At 37.4% G+C, this 15252-nt stretch overlaps 1 long non-coding RNA gene across 1 annotated transcript in view; it reads left to right on the top strand.

Moving 5' to 3' along the window:
- LOC144578503 (uncharacterized) overlaps positions 1 to 13633 on the top strand; it is a 49482-nt gene extending 35849 nt beyond the window's left edge. Inside the window, exon 3 of the long non-coding RNA XR_013524405.1 lies at positions 13529 to 13633. This is a non-coding gene — a long non-coding RNA (uncharacterized LOC144578503). The remainder of the gene's footprint in view (positions 1 to 13528) is intronic.
- The last annotated feature ends 1619 nt before the right edge of the window (positions 13634 to 15252 follow it).

Here is a 15252-nt window from a genome sequence, read left to right as displayed (position 1 = left end):
ATTTTTCCTTCACTTCTGAAGCTCAGTTTGGCTGGATATGAAATTCTGGGTTGAAAGTTCTTTTCTTTAAGGATGTTGAATACTGGCCCCCACTCTCTTCTGGCTTGTAGTGTTTCTGCCGAGTGATCTGCTGTGAGTCTGATGGGCTTCCCTTTGTGGGTGACCCGACCTTTCTCTCTGGCTGCCCTTAGTATTCTCTCCTTTATTTCAACCCTGTTGAATCTGACGATTATGTGCCTTGGGGTTGCTCTTCTTGCGGAATATCTTTGTGGTGTTCTCTGTATTTCCTGCAATTGAGTGTTGGCCTGTCTTGCTAGGTGGGGGAAATTTTCCTGGATGATGTCCTGAAGAGTATTTTCCAGCTTGGATTCATTCTCTTCGTCCCCTTCTGGTACACCTATCAAACGTTGGTTAGATCTTTTCACATAGTCCCACATTTCTTGGAGACTTAGTTCATTCCTTTTTGTGCTTTTTTCTCTGATCTTGGTTTCTCGTTTTATTTCATTGAGTTGGTCTTCGACTTCAGATATTCTCTCCTCTGCTTGGTCAGTTCGGCTATTGAAACTTGTGTTTGCTTCGCGAAGTTCTCGTATTGTGTTTTTCAGCTCCTTTAATTCATTCATATTCCTCTCTAAGTTATCCATTCTTGTTATCATTTCCTCGAATCTTTTTTCAAATCTTTTTTCAAGGTTCTTAGTTTCTTTGCATTGATTTAATACATGATCTTTTAGCTCACAAAGGTTTCTCATTTTCCATCTTCTGAAGTCTAATTCCGTCATTTCGTCACAGTCATTCTCCATCCAGCTTTGTTCCCTTGCTGGTGAGGAGTTTTGGTCCTTTCTAGGAGGCGAGGTGTTCTGGTTTTGGGTGTTTTCCTCCTTTTTGCGCTGGTTTCTTCCCATCTTTGTGGATTTTTCCGCTGGTCATCTGCATAGTTGCTGACTTTTCGATTGGGTCTCTGAGTGGACACCCAGAATGTTGATGATGAAGTATTTCTGTTGCTTGATTTTCCTTCTACTAGTCTAGCCCCTTCACTGTACGACTGCTGAGGTCCGCTCCAGACCCTGCTTGTCTGGGGTGCACCTCTAGCAGCTGTGGCACAGCGAGGGATGCTACCAGTTTCTTTTTCTGCTATCTTTGTCCCAGGATGATGCCTGCCTAATGTCAGTCTTTTGGATATAGAGGGGTCAGGGAGCTGCTTGAGGAGACAGTTTGTACTTTATAGGGGTTTAATTGCTGAGCTGTGCGCTCTGTTGTTCCTTCAGGGCTGTTAGGCTGCTGTGTTTGATTCTGCTGCAACAGAGCTCATTAAAAAACCTTTTTTTTTTTCCCCTCAAATGCTCTGTGTTGAGGGGTTTGGGCTTTATTTTTGGATGTTCGATGAGGTGTCCTGCCCAGCTAGAAGGCAGACTAGCCACTGTTTGGCTGCCGAGGCTCCACCCTGCTGTTGTGTGATTCGCCCTGTTCCTACCCGCTCTGCTGTGGTCTCCGCCACGCCCTGCGGCAGAGTCTCTTCATTGTAGCATGTTGCCTCAGCAATGGCAGGCTGCGTCAGCAGTGGGCGTGTATCTCAGTAGGGACGTGTTGCCTCGGCAACAGCTGGCTGCGTCAGCAGTGGGCGTGTAACTCAGTTGGGGCGCGTTGCCTCGGCAATGGCTGGCTGCGTCAGCAGTGGGCGTGTATCTCAGTTTGGGCAGGTTGCCTCGGTAGTGGTGGACGCCCCTCCCCCACAGAGCGTCTCGGGCTGTCTGCTCGGGATAGTTTGAAATCGCGGTTTTGTTCGTCCCACTGGGTATCCCAAACGATCTGTCCCTACAATCCCCTGGGCTGGGCTTCTGTCCAAGTCTCGTTCAGTCTCAAGTCCAGCCCTCTCAAGTCTCAGGTTGCCGGTTCAACAAGGCACCCGGACAAGCGTGCCCTGTGGGGATTGCTGGGTAGGGCCGGCCGCCACCGCCCCGGCTGCTGGCGTCCCGTGTCTTTTTTATACTTGGGAGTTTCCCCGTTCTGTGGGCAACAAAGATCAGTCTGGAAATGCAGCTCAGACTCACCGTTTGCGGATTCAACACGAGCTCCAATCCTGGGTTGTTCTCACAGCGCCATCTTGAGTCCTCCTCCTCCAGTGGGAGACTTTTATACTCCACTGTCAATAACAGATCAACAAGACAGAAAATTAACAAGGATATCCAGGACTTGAACTCAGATCTGGACCAAGTGGACCTAATAGATGGAGACATCTACAGAACTCTCCACCCCAAATCCACAGAATATACATTCTTTTCAGCACCGCATTGCACTTACTCTAAAACTGACCACATCATTGGAAGTAAATCACTCGTCAGCAAATGCAAAAGAACAGAAATAATAACATCCAGTCTCTCAGACCACAGTGCAATCAAATTAGAACTCAGGATTAAGAAACTCACTCAAAAACCACACAACTGCATGGAAACTGAACAACCTGCTCCTGAATGACTACCAGATAAATAATGAAATGAAGGCAGAAATAAAGATGTTCTTCAAAATCAATAAGAATGAAGACACAATGTACCAGAATCTCTGGGACACATTTAAAGCCGTGTCTAGAGGGAAATTTATAGCACTAAATGCCCACATGATAAGTGAGGAAAGATCTAAAATCAACACCCTATTATCACAATTAAAAGAAGTAGAGGAGCAAGATCAAACAAATTCAAAAGCAAGCAGAAGACAAAAAACTAAAATCAGAGCAGAACTGAAGGAGATAGAGACATACAAAAAAAAACCTTCAAAACACAGTAAATTCAGGAGCTGGTTTTTTAAAAAGATCAACAAAATAGATACACTGCTAGCCAGACTAATAAAACAGAAAAGAGAGAAGAATCAAATAGATGCAATAAAAAATGATAAAGGGGTTATCACCACCGATTCCACAGAAATACAAACTGCAGTCAGAGATTACTAAAAACAACTCTATGCATGTAAACCAGTAAACCTGGAAGAAATGGATAAATTCCTGGATAGCTGCACCCTCCCAAGACTAAACCAGGAAGAAGTTGAAACCCTGAATAGACCAATAACAAGGTCTGAAGTTGAGGCAGCAATTAATAGCCTACCAACAAAAAAAGTCCAGGTCCAGATGGGTTCACAGCTGAATTCTACCAGACATACAAAGAGGAGCTGGTATCATTCTTTCTGAAATTATTCCAAACAATAAAAAAGAGGGAATTCTCCCTAACTCATTTTATGAGACCAAAATCGTCCTGTTACCAAAACCTGGCAGAGACACAACACAACTTAAAAAGAAAATTTCAGGGCAATATCTATGATGAACATCAATGTAAAAATCTTCAATAAAATACTGGCAAACTGAATGCAATAGCACATCAAAAAGCTTATCCATCATGATCAAGTAGGCTTCATCCCTGGGATGCAAGCCTGGTTCAACATATGCATATCTATAAACGTAATCCATCATATAAACAGAACTGAAGACAAAAACCACATGGTCACCTCAATAGATGCAGAAAAGACCTTTGATAAAATTCAACAGCCCTTTCTACTAAAAACTCTTAATAAACTAGGTATCGATGGAATGTATCTCAAAACAATAAAAGCTATTTATGAAAAACTCACAGCCAATATCATACTGAATGGGCAAAAGCTGGAAGCATTCCCTTTGAAAACTGGCACTAGACAAGTGTGCCCTCTCTCACCATTCCTACTCAACATAGTATTGGAAGTCCTCGCCAGAGCTATCAGGCAAAAAAAAAAAAAAAAAAAAATGTACTCAATTAGGAAAAGAGGAAGTCAAACAGCCTCTATTTGCAGATGACATGATTATATATTTAGAAGACTCCATCATCTCAGCCCAAAATCTCCTTAAGATGACAAGCAACATCAGCAAAGTCTCAGGATATAAAATCAATGTGCAAATATTACAAGCATTCCTATACACCAATAACAGACAAACAGAGAGCCAAATTATGTGTGAAATCCCGTTCACAATTGCTACAGAGAGTAAAATACCTAGGAATACAACTAACAAAGAATGTGAAGGGCCTCTTCAAGGAGAACTACAAACCACTGCTCAAGGAAATAAGAGAGGACACAAACAGATGAAAAAACATTCCATGCTCATGATTAGGAAGAATCAATAGCGGGAAAATGGCCATACTGTTCAAAGTAATTTATAGATTCAATGCTATTGCCATCAAGCTACCATTGACCTTCTTCACTGAACTGGAAAAAAACATTTTAAACTTCATATGAAACCAAAAAAGAGTCTACATAGCCAAGAAAATCCTAAGGAAAAAAAAAGCTGAAGGCATCACACTACCTGATTTAAAACTATATTACAAGGCTACAGTAATCAAAACAGCATGGTACTGGTATCAAAACAGCATGGTACTGGTACCAAAACAGAGAATAGACTAGTGGAACAGAACAGAGGCCTCAGAAGTAATGCCACACATCTACAATCATCTGATATTTGATAAACCTGATAAAAACAAGCAATGGGGGAAGGATTCCCTGTTTAATTAATGGTGTTGGGAAAACTGGCTAACCGTGTGCAGAAAGTTGAAACTGGACCCCTTCCTTACACCTTATACAAAAATTAACTCCAGATGGATTAAAGATTTAAATGTAAGACCTAACACCATAAAAACCCTAGAAGAAAACCTAGTCAATCTATTCAGGACATAGGCATAGGCAAGAACTTCATTACTAAAACACTGAAAGCAATGGCAACAAAAGCCAAAATAGGCAAATGAGATAGAATTAAACTCCAGAGCTTCTGTACAACAAAAGAAACAATCATTAGGGTGAACCAGCAACCAACAGAATGGGAAAAAACTTTTGCAAGCTATTCATCTGACAAAGAGCTAATATCCAGACTCTACAAAGAACTAAAACAAATTTACAAGAAAAAAACAAACCCCATCAAAAAGTGGGCAAAGGATATGAACAGACACTTTTCAAAAGAAGACATTTATGCAACCAACAAACATGAAAAAATGCTCATCATCATTGGTCATTAGAGAAATGCAAATCAAAAGCACAATGAGATACCATCTCATGTCAGTTAGAATGGGGATCATTAAAACATCAGGAAACAACAAAGGCTGGAGAGGAAGTGGAGTAAAAGGAACACTTTCACACTGTTGGTGGGAGTGTAAATTAGTTCAATCATTGTGGAATACAGTGTGGCAATTCTTCAAGGATCTAGAAATAGAAATGCCATTTGATCCAGCAATCCCATTACTGGATATGTACCCATAGGATTATAAATTGTTCTATTAAAAAGACACATGCACACGTATGTTCATTGCAGCACTGTTTAGGATAGCAAAGACTTGGAACCAATCCAAATGCCCATCAATGATAGACTGGATAAAGAAAATGTGGCACATATATACCATGGAATACTATGCAGCCATAAAAAAGGATGAGTTCATGTCCTTTGCAGGGACATGGATGAATCTGGAAACCATCATTCTCAGCAAACTGACACAAGAACAGAAAACCAAACACCATATGTTCTCACTCATAAGTGGGTTTTGAAGAATAAGAACTCACGGACACAGTAAGGGGAACATCACACACTGGGGTCTGTTGGGGTTGGAGGGGTAAGGGTGGGATAGCAGGGGGTGGGGAGATTGGGGAAGGATAACATTAGGAAAAATACCTAGGTGACGTGGGGATGGAGACAGCAAACCACTATGGCATGTGTATACCTATAACAATTCTGTAAGATCTGCACATGTACCCCAGAACTTAAAGGATAATAAAAAAAATGTAATCTACATAAATGACCCTTTTGAATTGTGCAGGCCATGTGACCTTTAAGGAAACACATGAATGCATGATTTAAAATATGAAAAGGCTACAATCTAAATAAACTTCAAAGAATATATCACTATAAAATCCACTATATGATGTCTGTGTGTATACATTTATATATCAGTATATTTATGTATCCATATGTTTATGTCTATATTATATGATTTTTCACCCACATTTTACAAGTTGTGTATCCTTGGGCATCTTTTGAACCTCTCTATGCCTTCATCTATAATATGGTGATGATAATAATAGTGTCAACCTCATAGTAATCTAATTAATCTAGTTAACAGTAAAGCACTAAGTAGGCATTGTACATTCATTTACACATATCTGCTTATCCTCAGAGAAGAGCTCTGGAAGAATAATCAAGAAGCTTGTGTCAGTGTTTACCTCTGCGAAGGAATGGTGAAATGGAGTAAGGGATAGGAGGGAAAATCTGTTTCATTGTATACACTTTAATATTGTTTGAATTATTCTCCTTTTTGTCAAATTTCTTCAAGTGTTTTTCAAACATTAACAAAACTAAGTCAAAAGTTGATAAGGCATACTTTTAGTGTTCCCTTTGAAATGTGGTTCCCTTTCTCCCACTTGGCCTCTCACGTTCTCTACCTACAGCCTATGAGTCTAGAGGCAGAACTAGAATTCTGGGCAGCCCTTCATCCATCCTTTTTACTTACCGTGCTACCACAAATAATTGCAAAGTTCCTGTCCTATGTCTCAGCCCCTCCAAGCCTAAGATGTCAGCTAATTAATGCAACAAACTGATCTACCCTGATGCTTCAGGAGGAAATTGGAGCACGGTCCCAAGGTTTCACATGGATATTTCATCCAAAGTTTCCTAGAACAATGCTCCTAATTGTTTCATCTGACCTATTAATGTCCCAAATAAAAAAGATTTCAGATGAGATCTGGCGTGTTCAGGGTGACATGGTCATAGACTCAAATAACAAAGATTTCAGGAGAACAGCCCAGTGAGCAGAATCATTTGGTACTCTGAGCAAATGTTAGCAAATTACTATTAGCAGTGCTAAAAAATCATTCAGACATATTTAATATGTTTTAAATGTTCAGCAGAGAAAAAAATGTTTCATTTCTGAGTAAGCTATGAAGGAGCAGTTCTGTCAGAAGCCACTTAAACAATTGCAGGACCTGCAGTCACAAAAATTCTATGGTACTCTAAAGACTCATAGAACAGACAAGGCAGATAAGAATTTTGATTGAATAACCAACTGTAAGGTGCCTGAGTGGGACTTGGAAGGAATTTGATTCTGACTGGAAAGTGCACATGTTGCAGAGGCTACTGACATGTTCTTTCTTGATGTTAACACATGAGGATAAAACTGGATATCTAGTTATATCTAGAAATCTAGATAACCATGAGGATAAAAATAATTGGGAGCAAGAAGTAGCACCAATCAAGGTATATATTTTATATGTATTATATTTAGTTATCATGATGATCTTTTAAAAAGATATATATTTTTTTTTACATGGGGAAACTCAAGTTCAAAAGAGTTAAATCATCTTTTCCAATGTCACACATTTAGTAAATGGTGTGGCGCTGAACACAGGTAATCTTATTCTAGAGCCCAAATCTTGTCTACCAGTGAAAGACTAAGCTTGTGATAAACATGGAAATATACCACTTGTTTCCTCTTTAAAGCATATCCTTAAAGGAGAGTCTTACGCCCCAGTTGCTGAGTGTGCGGTAGGCAAGCATCCTTCAACATCAGCCTTTCAGAAATTACCTTAGCTAGAGTGAGCTGCTTCACCCAACGTTGTGTCCTTTTTGGGTAAATCTACTCTACAACAGATGGAAGCAGGGTTATGAGGAACCAGCTATTTCTTCCCAAAAGAGGAAAACTGATGAGCTCTTTTAGCTCTAAAGCATGATGCAGGGCCTACATTATAGCTCAACCTCCCCCCAGCCCAATCAATCCTGCTTCCCCCACCTCATGTCCTTCTATATGGGCTGATTCTCCTTAATCTCCTACATGCTAAGTACCAGCTATGATTCTGCTTCCTAAAGAACCCGATCTTCTATAAGGAAATATGCTTAATCGCTCTGAAAAAAATATTCTATGAAAAATTGCTCAGGATTGGCAACAAAGAAATTATTTTTCTACAGTAAGAATCAGCGACTATTTTCTATGGTTCTTAAGTCAAACTATATAATTATCCGGGAGCTTTTAACCATATAATTATTTATGAGCTTTTAAGATATTGATGCCAGGGCACCAGTTCAGATTATTTGAATCATAATATCTGGTGGAATTCAAGGAATTCAAGGAATTTCAAAAGGAGAGACAGCTAACTGTGCAATAAAAATTCATGTTTTCCCTTCATGCAAAATAATTGCCCCACCAAGAACTACTTTTCTCATATTTGGTTGTATCTAAATAGGGCATTAGACGAATGATCAATGGAATGAGAGCAGAAGTGATGTATGTATCTTCTGGTTGAAGGTGACTAAGGTGTCAATGTGCCATTTCCATTCATTCTTCCTTCAGGCTGGTTAGATGAAGAAGTACCTAGACCTCTAGAGCAGGGATCTCCATCCCCTGATCATAGATCTCTAGCTACCAGTCCATGGCCTGTTAGGAAATGGCCTGCACAGCAGGAGGTGAGGGGTGGGTGAATAAGAGAAGCTTCATCTGTATTTACAGCTGCTTTCTATCGCTCTCATTACCATCTGAGTACCACCTCCTGTCAGATCAGCAGAAGCATTACATTCTTATAAAAACACAAATCCTATTGTGAACTGTACATATGAGAGATCTAGGTTGTGTGCTTCTTATGAGAATCTAATGTCTGATGATCTGTGTCCCGTCACCCCCAGATGAGACATTTAGTTGCAGTAAAACAAGAGCAGGGCTCTCACTAATTCTACATTATGGTGAGTTGTATAGTTATTTTGTTATATATTTCAATGTAATAATAATAGAACTAAAGTGCACAATAAATGTAATGTGCTTAAATCATCTCCAAACCATCCCTCGCCCCTGGTCCATGGAAAAATTGTACTCCACAAAACCGGTCCCTGGTGCCAAAAAGGTCAGGGACTGCTGCTCTAGAGGATAGAAAAGGGATAAGATGGAGCTCCAATTCCTGAAGCACTGCATGAGGGAAAGTCCATGACTATCTAAAATACTTTCACTGGACAGATATATGGGGGAGAAATCACTTCTATCATGTTAAGTCACTTTACCTCAGGAAATTAGGTTATAGGAACTAGCATTACTCTAATACACGAAGCACCAAGTTTTGACTCCAGCATTAAGTTAAGTTGCCTCTTAGCACCTAGGCTACTACTAATATGTACTGTCAGTCTTGAAAATGGTATGGAATCTCAAGTATGTTCTATGTAACATTATTTCTGCAAATGTTTTGGGAATTCTACATACGAATTAATTTGGGCAATATTGTATACCACAGTAGTATATTAACCACTCTGAGAAACTGCAGCTTAATTTTGTTTAATATGGAACTCCCATAAAACAAATCTACTTTATAAAATTCCAAATTAGACTTTCAAACTGAAGATTTTCAAGCCATATTTTTTGCAGTGATAGCCACATAACAGCTTCCTGCAAAATATGCCAAGATTTGCTTTTCCATCAGAATAATATAGGAAATCCAATTTTTATTCTATGTTGCCTAATTTCCAATTACTTTTAACTTTATATTTGAAATATTGTTTACTATAAGGAAGGAATACCAAATACATAGAATAGTGAAGTGTACAGTATAATGAGCTCTAGTTTCAAAAATTACAACTCTTGGGCAATCTCATTTTACTTTTTTTTTTAGTTTTTAATTAATTTATTTTAATAGCTTTGTTGAGGTGTAATAGATTTGCAAAAATTGTGCATCTTTGATGTATACAATTTGAGGAGTTTGGACCATGTTAGTTGAATGACTCTTGGTCATTTTATGTATTTCTCTACCTATTTTCTCCAAACCATCAGGTTATCCTGAAAAGAATATCAAATATTATATTATTTTACTTGTAAAAGTTTTATCAAGAATCTCTAAAATTCTTTTAAATCTGTAAGACTGTTTTAGTGAGACTTATTGAGGTATAATTCACATGCAGTGAAATTTACCCTTTTTGATGTTCATTTCCATTTTTTGAGCCATATATACATCATGTAAACATCATTAAAATTAAGACATACAACATTTCCATCATACCAAAAAATTCGTTTATGCCCCTTAGTACTCAGTCTTCCTCCTGCTCCAGCACCACTGATCTGTTTTCTGCCTCAATAGTTTTGCTGTTTTTAGAATGCCACATGAATAGAATCACAGTAGCCTTTTGAATCTGGCTTTTCACCTAGCACAATGCTTTTGAGATTCATTCATGCTGTTGCATGCATCAATAGCTTATCCCTTTTAATTGCTGTGTAGGAATCCAGTTTTATAGGTGTATCACAGTTTGTATATCTATTTATTAGTTGAAGAACTGGATTTTTTCAGTTTTTGATAATTATAAAAAATCCATTATAAACATTTGTTTTTGATGTTTTGTATGAACATAATTTTCATTGATCTCTAACAAAAAGCAGGATAGACAGGTCTTATAATAAATGTGTGTTTAACTTTTTAAGGAACTACCTAACTCTTTTCCAAAGTGGACAGATCATTTTTTGCCTTCAACTAGTAATGTAAGAGAGCTCCAGGACAGTTTTTAAAGACATGACCACAATGTCATTATTACATATGAAAGTAATTTATAATATTTAATTATTTGTTAGTGCTCTTGTTTTTCTGTTTTCCTTTGCTGTTTTTGACATTTTATCTGCTTTCTTTCAGCTTAATCTTTTCTCTATCTGATTTGGATGTTTAATTCAGGTATTGGCATTTCTCATCTTTATAAGTTATTGAGGCTTTGAGTTTTCTTTAAACACTTCTTTTATCATGTATAATTACCTTATGGGGTGCTGGGTCATTTTGTCATCGGTGTCTTTGTGTTGGGTTTTCCTAGACCAAAAGTGATATCAGAGATTGGCTATTATAATCAATTTCCACATTTAAGAGTGTCTTCTTCTATTGCTACAGTGATGTTCAATTTCTTTAAGAATTTGTAAGTGTGTGTGGGTGTGTTGTGTTTTCTTCTGAATAACTATTTTTTTCCATGTGATATTCTGGCTCTTATCTTCAGCAGCTTCCTTTCCCTTAACTTCCAAGCCTCCCAGAGACACTTCCATGTTCCATGATACAGTCTTTTCCCCCAGAAATGATGCCTTCCCATGAAAGCCCCCTCTGTTGTTGCTTACTTTTTTAGCCTCTTTCTTCAGATTCCTCAGTTGCCAGGGCTTTTATCTGCCAGGTTACTGAAACTTTGCATCATATTTACCCACTCAGGTAAATACAGGGACTCAGTCCTTTTGGGGATGAACCTCAACTGATGAAATCAGTGTCACACTGTCAGTAAGACTCCACTGCCCTCTATTCAATTCCACTCAGTTTCCACCTGATTCTAGGCTCCTGATTCTAGTCCTCGTCTTGCATAGACTCCATCTATATATAAATTAATTTTTTGGTGATTTTTCTCCTACTAAAGTTGTAGTTATGAGCTATGAGAAATTTTATTTCCTTTTTTGTATCCTATATTCATTTTAGAAAGAGAGATGCATTAGGCAGTCTCTATTATCCTCTCCAAAGCCTAGAAACCTCTTTCCACCTTGTGTTTAACCACATGCAAGGTCTGTGCTTGCTTTATTCACTAAAATATGCTTTCTGCCTAGTAGTACACTTGGCTTATGGTCATTGTAGTAGAAATAATGCAAGATAGGTAAGAAAAATTGAGAAGGTCAAATAGATTTAGCCCAATTCACATAGCTGCTAAATAAATGAAGCGAAATTCAAATGCAGACAGAACTCCTCCCCTAGGAAGGCAAGACATATTTGTTGAATGAATGAATGATGCCTTTTAAACTGAGAAGAGATTTAGTGTACTACTTTCTGATAATAAAGTTATTCAGTGTGTGTCCTGGCGCATTTGAAATTCTAGAAGCTGAAATCTTTTTAAGATCTTCTCTCCTAAACATCAAAATAGGCCAGGGTTGAATAAAGAGGATAGTCTAAAAAGAATCCACAATGTATGAAAGTCACATACCTTGGAGATATTTGCTTAATATTGTGGCATTTGGATACCTAGCTACACAACAATAGGTAGAAAAATACTTATACTGAAACCACTCACAGGAGCTCAACTAACAGCTTGGACCACAGTCTCTGCCAACTTCTCTGCTTCACACCAGGACAGATAATCATGAAAAGCAGCACCTCCATGGGAGAATTCTGAGAAAACATTCCCAGTGCTTAGAATGGTATTCTGTGAAAAAATATTGGAAAATGACTGAAGTAGAAATAATGTAAATTGTGGTTCTAACAGAAATTTCTATGAAGATGCCAATTATTTCTTAGATTTCACTTTATACAGAAACTCGACCACAGTTCAGTACCTCTCTGACAGTCCCAAAGTTGTTTTGAAAGAAACATTTTAAATGGGACTTAAAAATAAAATTCTGAAACTATGTCATTTTTTGAGATAACCAACAGATATTAAGTACATTTGCTAAAAGTTGAAGTCTCTACCTACACCTCAACTCACGAAGAGTTGGCTACTACTAAGCTTGAGAGTCCATCCAAAAGGGAGATTTTAATTATAGTCAATGGACAATTTGGTTATGAGAAAATGTGAGAGAGTAAAAAGATAGCCACATATTCAGCTGAAGATGAATTAAGGATAACTGGACAGCCATCTACTATTTCTCCTGATAATAAATATAAGATAGGTTAAGAAGACTATATATCTAATATTGTTAAGATAAAAAAACATTCATGCAAATCAATAAGAAAAATATTAAATTGCCAACTGACATAAAGAGATAATTCAAAAATCATGCACTATGATGAGTAATCTCAGAAGATTAGACAAATTTTCATATGAATAAATGCAAAATAAAATGACTACTGTATATATATATAAAAATATGTAGTTGGATATTCTATACTAACATATAATATTTTAAGGATACTTTAAAAATTAGAAATATACAAAAATAAACCCCTTTTTGGCCATGTGAAACTATCATTTTCATGTATTGCTGGGGATAGCAATTTGGCAATATAGTGCATTATTTCTTATAAATATCTTTTCTATTTGTCCTAGTATTTCCAATTCTGTAGATTTATCCCAACAAAATAAATCAAAGGATGTAAAAATATGTAATAGAGAAGTTAATAGGGTCATTATTTACAACAGCAAAAACCTAATGTTACAAAAGAAATAAATAAGTAAACTGTGGTACATTTACATAATTAAGTAATTTACAGTCCTTGAAAATAATGTTTAAGAAGTAATTTTAATATAACATTAGAAAATCCAGCTATGTTAAATAAACAAATAAAATACATAGAAAAAAAGAATGACTATAAATACAGAAAAATTATTAGTTGTTTGTTGGATTAGAGCAATGTATGTTTTTCTTGCTGTCCAAATTTCTGTTCTTCTAGCTTCCTGTAATAAACTCTATTACTATTATGATTGGAAAAAAGCAAAATTAATTTTTAATGCTACATCCATTATTGCTCTAAAATTTCCTAAAGAGAAATACAAACTCAACATAAAGGCAAAATTGTATACATTGGTTTTCCAGCTCCTAAACTCCTGCTTGTCTTTTTTTCTTGTCTCCAGCAGCAAAATCACTGCGATACTCAGATAATTGGCCATCATCTGATCACTGCCTCTGTGGCTGGAGACCACTCTATTAGTAGCTGGACAATGACTGGTTAGTTCCATCAATCTAATCAAAACTGCAGTTGAATCTCAATATAAGCTTATATCGTTAGTTCTTTTTCCTAATGGCTAACTGTGCTGCTTTGATGAGGGATCAGGCAGAAGATTATCAGCCACCATTACTACCACCACCACCCCATGTATTACCTGGTGAATTTGATCCTATTTTATTGCCATTTCATAAAGAAATGAAAGTGCAAATAAATTAAATAATGTTCTTAACATACATAGTGGCATATCTGAGACATGAACTACATCTATTGATTCTGAAGACCTTATTCTTAATCTCTAGATGAATAACATTAAAATAAACTCTCATAGTTATCATATATTAAGTCTATATTATGGAAGACATTGTTCTATGCTTTATATAAATAATCTCAATTTATCTTTGCAAAAACACAAGAGATAGTCTTTATCCTCTTCCTTTGACAAATGTTGGCCAGTACTGAAGAAACAAACAAATCCTAAAATTTCAAGGCCTTAACACAAACCAGGTTGTTATCCCATAGTCTGGTGTGGGTCTTATGTGGGTCAGATGACTCTTCTGTGCCACTCTTCTATAGAAGGCGATTCAGGGATCTATACTTCCATCATCTAGCAACCCCTGTTCTGCAGAAGAGAAGATAACGAGCTGAAAATCTCAGGGGAGATTTTTAGGAGCCATTAAGTGTTCATATCCTGTTAGCCAGAACTTCTCATATGGCCTCTCCCCAGTCATAAGTGGGGTGAGTAAATATGAAGATGCATGTAAATGTTTCTTGGATATTTGGTGAGCAGAAAACAGCCTCTGCCACAGAGAACTGAAATGACTCACTAGGTCACAAAGCTAGTAAACATTAGAGCCCATATTTCTACCCATCATCATCTGAGATTCATGTGATCTGAAGTCCTTAGCCTCCAGCCACACAGTCTGAATAGATACTGGTCTAGACTGGATTACAGAATGTTAGCCCACAAAGTCCTTTATTTTCAAAATAACTCCAGATCCCTGCCAAGTGTCTCAGTTTGACTCTGTCCTCTCTATTTCTCAGTTCAAGTATTATGGTACCTTGTTTCCAAATATCCATCCCCTTCCACATAAGAAGAGTATATGACACTAACCCCCTGAACATGAGTTGCAGAGCTTCTGTGTTAGTGGCTGAAATTTCCTCAGACTAATGTAAGACTTGGTCATGTTAAAAGATAAACTTTGGCCAAATTAAATTTAAAAGAGTTTAATTGTGCAAAAAGTGATTCACAAATTGGGTAGCCTTTCAAGCCAGAGTAGGCTCAGAGGCTCCAGGACAGCCACACAGTGGAACAAGACTTATGGACAAAAAGGCCAGATTGGTTACAGCTTGGTAACCAAAGTTGAAGATGGTTTGAACAGTTGGCCCCCTTTGATTGGCAAAAACTCAATGATTGGCACAACAGTAGGCTACAATCTGTTTACACTTCCACTTAGGTTATAGTTAATGATGTACAAAGAAATCTTTAGGCTGAACTTAGAAATACATAAGGAGGCAGCTTTGCATTAAACTTGATTTAACAGTCAAATGACTTGCTTTGGTCAATGGAATGTAAGCAGTTGTGACATATGCTATATCTGAAGAGAATCTTTAAAGATGGTTTGGGTTTAA

The sequence above is a fragment of the Callithrix jacchus genome, chromosome 12 (assembly GCF_049354715.1).
Source record: "Callithrix jacchus isolate 240 chromosome 12, calJac240_pri, whole genome shotgun sequence".
Taxonomy (NCBI): domain Eukaryota; kingdom Metazoa; phylum Chordata; class Mammalia; order Primates; family Cebidae; genus Callithrix; species Callithrix jacchus.
Note: the sequence above shows the minus strand (reverse complement) of the source record. Positions and strands in the feature narration are given on the sequence as shown.